The 9,964-nt window shown below is 44.0% G+C and overlaps 1 long non-coding RNA gene across 1 annotated transcript; it reads right to left on the bottom strand.

The window, feature by feature from the left end:
* Positions 1–2,518: 2,518 nt before the first annotated feature.
* Positions 2,519–3,432, bottom strand: LOC142747578 (uncharacterized). Its single transcript, XR_012881860.1, has 3 exons — positions 2,958–3,432; positions 2,780–2,872; positions 2,519–2,687 (listed from the first exon to the last, which is right to left on the bottom strand). It is a non-coding gene; the product is annotated as an uncharacterized LOC142747578 (long non-coding RNA).
* Positions 3,433–9,964: the final 6,532 nt, after the last annotated feature.

Genomic DNA, 9,964 nt, shown 5'->3' with positions numbered 1-9,964 from the left:
ACAGATATATGGTGATATATTCTGCAGATTATTACACCACTGACCTCTCTAGAGACCTACAGAACATTGCTCTGTCCTCTACTGACAGATACATAGTGATATATTCTGCAGATTATTACACCACTGACCTCTCTACAGATCTGCAGAACATTGCTCCTGTATCACAAGACAGATATATGGTGATATATTCTGCAGATTATTACACCACTGACCTGTCTAGAGATCTGCAGAACATTGCTCCTCTACTGACCGATACAGAGTGATATATTCTGCAGATTATTACACCACTGACCGCCCTACAGATCTGCAGAACATTGCTCCTGTATCACATGACAGATATATGGTGATATATCCTGCAGATTATTACACCACTGACCTGTCTAGAGATCTGCAGAACATTGCTCTGTCCTCTACTGACAGATACATAGTGATATAGTCTGCAGATTATTACACCACTGTCCTCTCTAGAGATCTGCAGAACATTGCTCTGTCCTCTACTGACAGATACATAGTGATATATTCTGCAGATTATTACACCACTGACCTCTACAGATCTGCAGAATATTGCTCTGTCCTCTACTGACAGATACATAGTGATATATTCCGCAGATTATTACACCACTGACCTCTCTACAGATCTGCAGAACATTGCTCTGTCCTCTACTGACAGATACAGAGTGATATATTCTGGAGATTATTACACCACTGTCCTCTCTAGAGATCTGCAGAACATTGCTTTGTCCTCTACTGACAGATACATAGTGATATATTCCGCAGATTATTACACCACTGACCTCTCTACAGATCTGCAGAACATTGCTCTGTCCTCTACTGACAGATACAGAGTGATATATTCTGGAGATTATTACACCACTGACCTCTCTGGAGAGCTGCAGAACATTGCTCTGTCCTCTCCACCTCCTGACAGATACATAGTGATATATCCTGCAGATTATTACACCACTGACCTCTCTACAGATCTGCAGAACATTGCTCCTGTATCACATGACAGATATATGGTGATATATTCTGCAGATTATTACACCACTGACCTGTCTAGAGATCTGCAGAACATTGCTCCTGTATCACATGACAGATATATGGTGATATATACTGCAGATAATTACACCACTGACCTCTCTACAGATCTGCAGAACATTGCTCTGTCCTCTACTGACAGATACATAGTGATATAGTCTGCAGATTATTACACCACTGACCTCTCTACAGATCTGCAGAACATTGCTTTGTCCTCTACTGACAGATACATAGTGATATATTCTGCAGATTATTACACCACTGACCTGTCTAGAAATCTGCAGAACATTGCTCCTGTATCACATGACAGATATATGGTGATATATTCTGCAGATTATTACACCACTACCCTCTCTAGACATCTGCAGAACATTGCTCTGTCCTCTACTGACAGATACAGAGTGATATATTCTGCAGATTATTACACCACTGACCTCTCTAGAGACCTGCAGAACATTGCTGTCCTCTACTGACAGATACATAATGATATATTCTGCAGATTATTACACCACTGACCTCTCTAGAGATCTGCAGAACATTGCTCCTGTATCACATGACAGATATATGGTGATATATTCTGCAGATTATTACACCACTGACGTCTCTAGAGACCTACAGAACATTGCTGTGTCCTCTACTGACAGATACATAGTGATATATTCTGCAGATTATTACACCACTGACCTCTCTACAGAACATTGCTCCTGTATCACATGACAGATATATGGTGATATATTCTGCAGATTATTACACCACTGACCTCTCTACAGATCTGCAGAACATTGCTCCTGTATCACATGACAGATATATGGTGATATATTCTGCAGATTATTACACCACTGACCTGTCTAGAGATCTGCAGAACATTGCTCCTCTACTGACAGATACAGAGTGATATATTCTGCAGATTATTACACCACTGACCTCTCTACAGATCTGCAGAACATTGCTCCTGTATCACATGACAGATATATGGTGATATATCCTGCAGATTATTACACCACTGACTTCTCTAGAGACCTACAGAACATTGTTCTGTCCTCTACTGACAGATACATAGTGATATATTCTGCAGATTATTACACCACTGACCTCTCTAGAGACCTGCAGAACATTGCTGTCCTCTCCACCTCCTGACAGATACAGTGTGATATATTCTGCAGAGTATTCTGCAGAGTATTACAACACTGACCTCTCTAGATATCTGCAGAACATTGCTCTGTCCTCTCCACCTCCTGACAGATACATAGTGATATATTCTGCAGAGTATTACACCACTACCCTCTCTACAGATCTGCAGAACATTGCTCTGTCCTCTCCACCTCCTGACAGATACAGAGTGATATATTCTGCAGAGTATTACACCTATAACCTTCGGATCCCCATAGAACACAGGTTCCCTGGATAAATTCCCCAATCTAGAAATGAATACACTAAAAATTGTAGAAAAAAAAGATGTTTATTATAGAATCTGGTAGAATTTCTGTGCGGTTTTCTGTCTTTGGCCCTTTAACAAGCGATGATCGGTGAGATGAAGAGTGGGAGGGTCCTTCTTCACCCGTGGATATGGCCGCCAGTCCACCCTTACACAGCTCGGTCCTGGATCAGAAGAAACCGAAAACGCTTTTCATATTTTTCAAAGTCGGATCCTAGAAAAAGAAAAAATACAAATAAGCAAAAAAATTCACAAAACCTTCACCACAAGGAGAAGATGAAGACGAGCGGAAGACGTCAGACTTACCGGATCTCGCGTCTGCTCTGCTCATCACTGGAGGAGTCTTCATGGGAATTTCAGATGGTTTAGGTGGTAAAGACCACGATGTTGGGGTGACCACTGCAAAAAAAAAATCAGAAATTCAGTGTCCAAGCGGCTGTAGAAGAGTCGTGAGGTGAGAAGATCATCAGTGGACGGCACTTACCTCACCTAAAGATGGTAAATGGGCCCGAGCGGCAGATGGAAATAAGATGGCCGCTATCTCTCCCGGGGGTTGGGGGCCCTGATGGTAAATGGGCCCCAAGTGGCAGATGTTACTAAAATGGCCACTTTCTCTTTCGGGGGTTGGAGGCCCTGATGTTAACCGTAGCCCCCGAAAGATCGTCCATCTCCACATCAGGAGCTGGAAATTGGCGTCCGCCAACTTCCATCTTCCCGTCCTCCTCCTCCATCTCCACGTCCTCTGGAAACTGGCGTCCGCCAACCTCCATCTTCTCATCCTCCTCCTCCATCTCCACGTCCTCCGGAAATTGGCGTCCGCCAACCTCCATCTTCTCTACAACACTCATCATTGGAAACATCACCATCCTCTTCTTCATATGAGACACGTCCATGATGAGAGCCAGCAAGAGAAACTGACACCGCGGTCAATGTGTGACCCCAATTTATAAACTTGATGATGTCACAACCTGAGGGCCATTATGTGCAAACGGAACACATGCAGATCACAGGCCCCGCCCTTCACATGACATCACGCTCAGATTCTCTAGAGGACGTCACGCTCAGAGAAATAGAATCTGCCCACATTCTAGATGACATCACAAGAAGCGTATCCCAGTGAACCGTTACAACAGAGTTGCCATTTATAACGTAATATGGTAGAAGAATACAGACAGTAGGGGGTTTTAAATAAAAAATGTTTACACCGTTCCCTGTGTGAGTCAAATAATGCTATATTGTAATAGTGCTGGACTTTTACCGATGCAGCGATACCAATTTTGTTATATTTTTTTTTGTTTTTACATTGTGCTTGGGGAAAACTGGGAAATGTTTTTTTTTTATTTAATATTTTTTTTTTTACACACATTTTAATAGTTGCCCTAGGGGACTTGAACCAGTGATCATTAGATCGCTGGTACAATACACTGCAATACATGGATGAGTTACGGAAACAGCGTAACTCGCTGAGCTACGCTTTTTCCGGAATTCCCATAGTAGTGAATGTCAGTTATAGAAGCAGCATAGCATGCTACTCTGTATCCGTAACTACTATTCAGTTCTATGGGAGTTGCGGAAACTGCGTAGCTCAGCGAGTTACGCTGTTTGCGTAACTCGAACATGTAACCAGAAAGTGAAGTGGCCGGAAGACCGCGGAGCCGGGTAAGATGGAATGGGGCTTAGGGGGCCCCGTTCTAGAGATATTACACCTGTGGATATGTCATAAATGTCCTTCGTAGGAAAACCAATATAAATGCCGCGGTCGCTATTGACCGCAGTATTTAACTAGTTAAACAGCGCCATCTCTGTTCCTAGCCGTTAGTGCAGCGTGTCAGAAGCGGACACCTGCAGTGTATGGAGCAGGCTCAGCGCGTGAGCCCGCTCCATACATCATCCCCTCCCCGCCTGATGATGTGCTGGCACATCACGGGTCGGGAAGGGGTTAAGTAAGGAGCGGTCAGGGGGCCCGGCACTGCTGACTATGACACGCAGGGACTTTTTAGCAAGATTTATTCTTGCTAAAAACTGCGTCTTATAGTCCGGAAAATACGGTATATATATATATATTGATTGTAGATTTTCTCAATTGTATTTTATGTACATAATTAACCCTTTCATGACCAGGGGTCATTGATGCCCCTGTGTCCAGGTCAAATTTTCCATTTCTGATTTGCACTTCTTTAGACGATAATAACTTTGCAACCGCTTTGAATATCACAACTATTTTAACTTTGATTTTTACAAGACTTATGAGGCTTTCATTTTCTAGATTAGTTTAATTAATTCCATGTTTTACAATTTTATTATGAGCAGAGAAATCACAAAAAAATTGAAAAATAAACAATATTGTAATTTTTTTAAATAGATTTACCCGTTATTTATGTGTGTGTGTGTGTGTGTGTGTGTGTGTGTGTGTGTGTGTGTGTGTGTGTGTGTGCGTATGTTATATATATATATATATACACATACATATACACACACATACATATATACATATACATACACACACATACATATATACACATACATACACACACATACATACATACATACACATACATACACACACATACATATATACACATACATACATACACACACATACATATATACACACACACATACATACATACATACACATACATACACACACATACATACATACACATACATACATACACACACATACATATATACACATACATATATACACACACATATAAACACACATACATATATACATACATACATATATACACATACATATATACACACATACATATATACATACATACATACATATATACACATACATATATACACACTGTTGCAGCTCTTTAAAGGGAAGGTGTCACGGAAAATTTTCTTTTTTATATACTATTGCTTTTAGTAGGTCATTAAAATAAATTGTATTTATTTGTGTTGTACTTTTTATTTTTTTCTGTCTTTTAGTTCTCTATGGGGCTACCATTTTTTTTTTCATCTCTGTATGTGTTGATTAACGACACATACAGAGATGGAATACGGCAGCTACAATGCATAGGAGTCAATGAACGGCTCCCGTCAATTGTATCTGCTCTCTGGCTCTGTACTGCGCAGATGCAGGTCAGAGTCACACAGAAGCAACTGTTTGCAGGGAGAGAGCAGGCGCCATCATGAAGACCAGCTGCACTGCAGGTAAGGTGTGTGTGTCTGTCTGTCCCACTCTCTATCTCACAGACCCCCGCTCTCGTGACCCCCCCCCGGACAGGCTCCCCCCACCCGACGCCCCCCCCCCCTGTAGTCGTGCAGGAGACTCTGTATAAAGGACACATGATGTAACTGTCCTGGGAATGCTGGGTGATTATATGCCCGGTGTTAGTGTGGTACCCAGCTTTCCCAGACCCCTGTCTCATTCCCAAACAGTCTCAGCACAACTAGAGAGATTTACCGTTCAGGGGTCTGGGAAAGCTGGGTGACCACCATTAACCCTCCTACTGGAGTGTGAAGAGTTTCATTAGTCACATCCCCAAACACACTCCAGTAGGAGGGGTAATGGTGGTCACCCAGCTTTCCCAGACACAGATATAACCAGGAAAGGGCTGGATGGACGGGCTGAGGGTGCACAGGGTTTTTGGTGATCCCCCTCTGTCATGTAATCGGACCTAGGTTACCGGTTCATCAGACGGGGTTCATGTGACTATAAATCTGTCCATAACAAGAGACAGTGCACTCAGGACAAGCCCTGCCCTCATGCCGTAGTTGTGGTTCTGTCTGCAGTGATGGCGGTGGGTGGCTCTGACACCCGCCTCCCCCGTCAGGTCATCTCAGGACAGAAGGGGTGTCCGGATTGGAGACACAGCGCCGCACCTGTCCTCAGGTTGTGTCTGGTATTGCAGTTCACCTCCATTGAAGTGAATAGGACAGAGCTGTAATACCACACCCGACCTGAGGACAGGTGCGGCGCCATGTTTTCCTGGACGACCCCTTTAACACTTCTCTCGTGTCTGCAGTGCTGTGTGTGTGTGTGGCAGAGCGGAGTGTTAACGCGCGCCGCTGATACTTCATAGCCGCTTATCAGCTGTTTTGAAGAATCAGCGGCAAGCACCCCCCCCCCCCCCCCCCCACACACACACACACACAAACACGCAAAATCAAGTGTAATCAAGCAGTTTTTGGTGTGGTTTTTATAGCAAAAAAGGGAAAGGGAGACCCAGCTGGCTGGCAGGCACAATATTGTAACAAAGTTAAACTAATCTGTGGTTAGGCAAAATAGAGAAGGGTTGCCCTTGTTTCCAGCCAGCTACAGGAGTATTCAATAAGATAAAATATAACTTTTATTAGGTATGATTAAATAAGTAAATGATCAATGACAAAACGACACTCGTTTAAAAATTAGCCAATGCTCACTGGCAGTAGAAGATCTGCATGCTAAGATGCAAACAGTCAGTCCAGTGTAATTGGTCAGTGTTTAAACAGCGTCTGCAGTACGCTGAAGTTGCAAAACAAGATCATAGCAGTGGCTGACAGTCAGTGAGACATTGCGTTTAAAACATAGCGAGAAGCCCCCCCGACATGTTTCGCTACGAGGGTTTTTTTTTCTGCTGGTTCAATATGTATAGCTTTTTTTTAAAATTTTGTAAATTTGCACATTAAAAACATGTTTTATGGAAAAAAAAATGTAATTTTTGTGTTGCTGCATTCCAAGATCCATAACTTTTTTTGTTTTTCCGTCGATATAGCTGTTCATCGAATAGGCACACCTGGGGGTAAACCATCAGCGTATTCACACAGTGCGGTTTTACTGCGTTTCTTATTTCATTCAGCGATATTTTTTTTTGTAGTGAGCGTAAAAAGTCTAGGAGTCGGATATGTTGCATAAAACTACGCAGCGCATCCCACCTAGAACCCGCAGGGAATTCCACCTGAGCAACTGCACCAAATCGTGTGCAGATTTTCGGCCAGAATCTCCACTGCGGAAAGCAGTGGTTGAAAAAAAAAAAAAGCTAATACTTATCCCGGCCGTTGTCATAGCGGCGCATCCCTCTCTGTGCGACCTGGCCTTCTGGAAGGACACTGCAGCCCATGTGACTGCTGCAGCATGTGATTGGCTGCAGCAGTCACATGGGATAAAACGTTACTCCAGGAGTTCGGCCTGGACGAAGAACAGAGGAATGCGTCTCTATTACCTTTTTTATTCATTTTAAACCCAAAAGTTTAGGTGGAGTTTTTTCTGATTTGCGATTTCTGCGGTGGAATCGCAGAATTTCAGTCGGAAAGGTCAAAGCAAAAGAGCAGCAATTCCGAAATGTATGAACGCTTTCACTGCAGATTTTTTTGTGCAGCATGGGCATGAGATTTGTTCAAATCTCATCCACTTTACGGCTACTGTAAATGCTGTGGAATTTTCTAACAGAATTCCTTTGCGGAAATTTTGCAGTGTTTCCGCTACATGGGAACCCGGCATTATAGTCCTCTGTAATAACAAGCAACTTCTTGAATCACCACTAATGCAGGGCGGGACACACACAGCAGGAGGCCCCTTGCTCTCCAGTCGCTCACAATGCAGCACCACCTTATCTCTCTCTAGCAATCCACTAGTCATTGTGAGGCCTCATTTACACGAGCGTGTGCGTTTTGCGCACGCCAAAAAACGCAGCGTTTGGCGTGCGCAAAAGGCACTTGACAGCTCCGTGTGTCATCAGTGTATGATGCGCGGCTGTGTGATTTTCGCGCAGCCGCCATCATAGAGATGAGGCTAGTCGACGTCAGTCACTGTCCAGGGTGCTGAAAGAGTTAACTGATCGGCAGTAACTCTTTCAGCACCCTCGACAGTGAATTCCGATCACAATATACAGCAACCTGTGAATAAAAAAAAGACGTTCATACTTACCAAGAACTTCCTGCTTCCTCCAGTCCGGTCTCCCGGCCGTTGCCTTGGTGACGCGTCCCTCTCTTGTCATCCGGCCCCACCTCCCAGGATGACGCGGCAGTCCATGTGACCGCTGCAGCCTGTGATTGGCTGCAGCTGTCACTTGGACTGAATTGTCATCCCGGGAGGTCAGACTGGAGGAAGAAGCCGGGAGTTATCGGTAAGTCAGAACTTCTGTTTTTTTTTTACATGTACATGTATATTGTGATCGGAAGTCACTGTCCAGGGTGCTGAACCAGTTTAACTCTTTCAGCACCGTGGACAGTGACTGTCTCCTAACGTCGCGTAAGGTAAAAATTTTTGCCGTGTTCGGTCCAAACGAGTTTGGCCGAACCCGGTGAAGTTCGGTGCGCTCATCTCTAATTTGACACTCCGCTTGGATGTTTGTAAACAGAAAAGCACGTGGTGCTTTTCTGTTTACATTCATCCTTTTGACAGCTCTTGCACGAATCACGCAGTTTGCACGGAAGTGCTTCCGTGCGGCGTGCATGGTTTTCACGCACCCATTGACTTCAATGGGTGCGTGATGCGCGAAAAACGCACGATTATAGAACATGTCGTGAGTTTTACGCAACGCACTCACGCTGCGCAAAATTCACGCATTGTCTGCACTGCCCCATAGAGTAATATAGGTGCGTACGACACGCGTGAGTCGCACGCGCGTATATTACGCTCGTGTAAATTAGGCCTGAGCCATTGTCATTAGCTGGACCCCTTACATGAAATCTAATTGAAATGGTAGGAAGCAGATTTTAAGGTGGAAGTGGGGCTCTCCACCTACTGGGCCCCTGTGCCGCTGCCCATATGATATGTCCGCTTCTGCATTGATGTGAGTAATGCAAAGAGCTATTTGCTGTATGCTCCTGGGCGAGTCATGACAACTGATCCCTATTACCTGACCGCATTGTACACCCTACAAGACCCTATGTATCTCTGGATCATCGGTGAAAAGGTAAGTATAACTAGGGGTTGGATGGGGGCCTTCATTCCAGGCTTAATCTGGATTTTTTACTATTGCTTAGTGAAATACATTAAAGTGTAACTAAACTTTTAAAAAACTTTTGACATGTCATAGTGATATGTCAGAAGTTTTGATTGGTGGGGGTCCGAACACTGAGACTCCCGCCGATCGCTAAAACAAAGTGTCAGTAGTGACCAGATGTCCGCTGTGCCACTTAGTTTCTGATCGGCTTTCCTCAGAGCAGTGTATGGGCTCAATAGAAAGCCGATAAGAAACTAAGCGGCACATCACTCACCCGAGCGCTACTGCCACTTTGTTTTAGCAATCGGTGGAGGTCTTAGTGCTCGAACCCAACCGATAAAAACTTCTGATGTGTCAGCATGGAATGTTAAAAGTTTTTTAAAAATTTAGTTAGCCTTTAAAGGGGTTGTCCCAAGTTGATAAATGGAGCTATAAAGCTCCCCCATGTAAAAATAAGAAGAATTCTAATTAACTGTCCGTCGTCCAGCGATGTCGTTTTCTTGATATCGTTGATTGAAGTTGCGGTCGGTCCCTCTTTGTATCTGGCTCGTTGCCTAGGTTCCCGGCCACCGCTATTTACCTTTAGCGGTGGCCACGCATG

Source organism: Rhinoderma darwinii, chromosome 1 (assembly GCF_050947455.1).
Source record: "Rhinoderma darwinii isolate aRhiDar2 chromosome 1, aRhiDar2.hap1, whole genome shotgun sequence".
Lineage (NCBI taxonomy): Eukaryota > Metazoa > Chordata > Amphibia > Anura > Rhinodermatidae > Rhinoderma > Rhinoderma darwinii.
The sequence above is the reverse complement of the archived record's forward strand: the minus strand, read 5'-3'. Positions and strand labels throughout refer to the sequence as shown.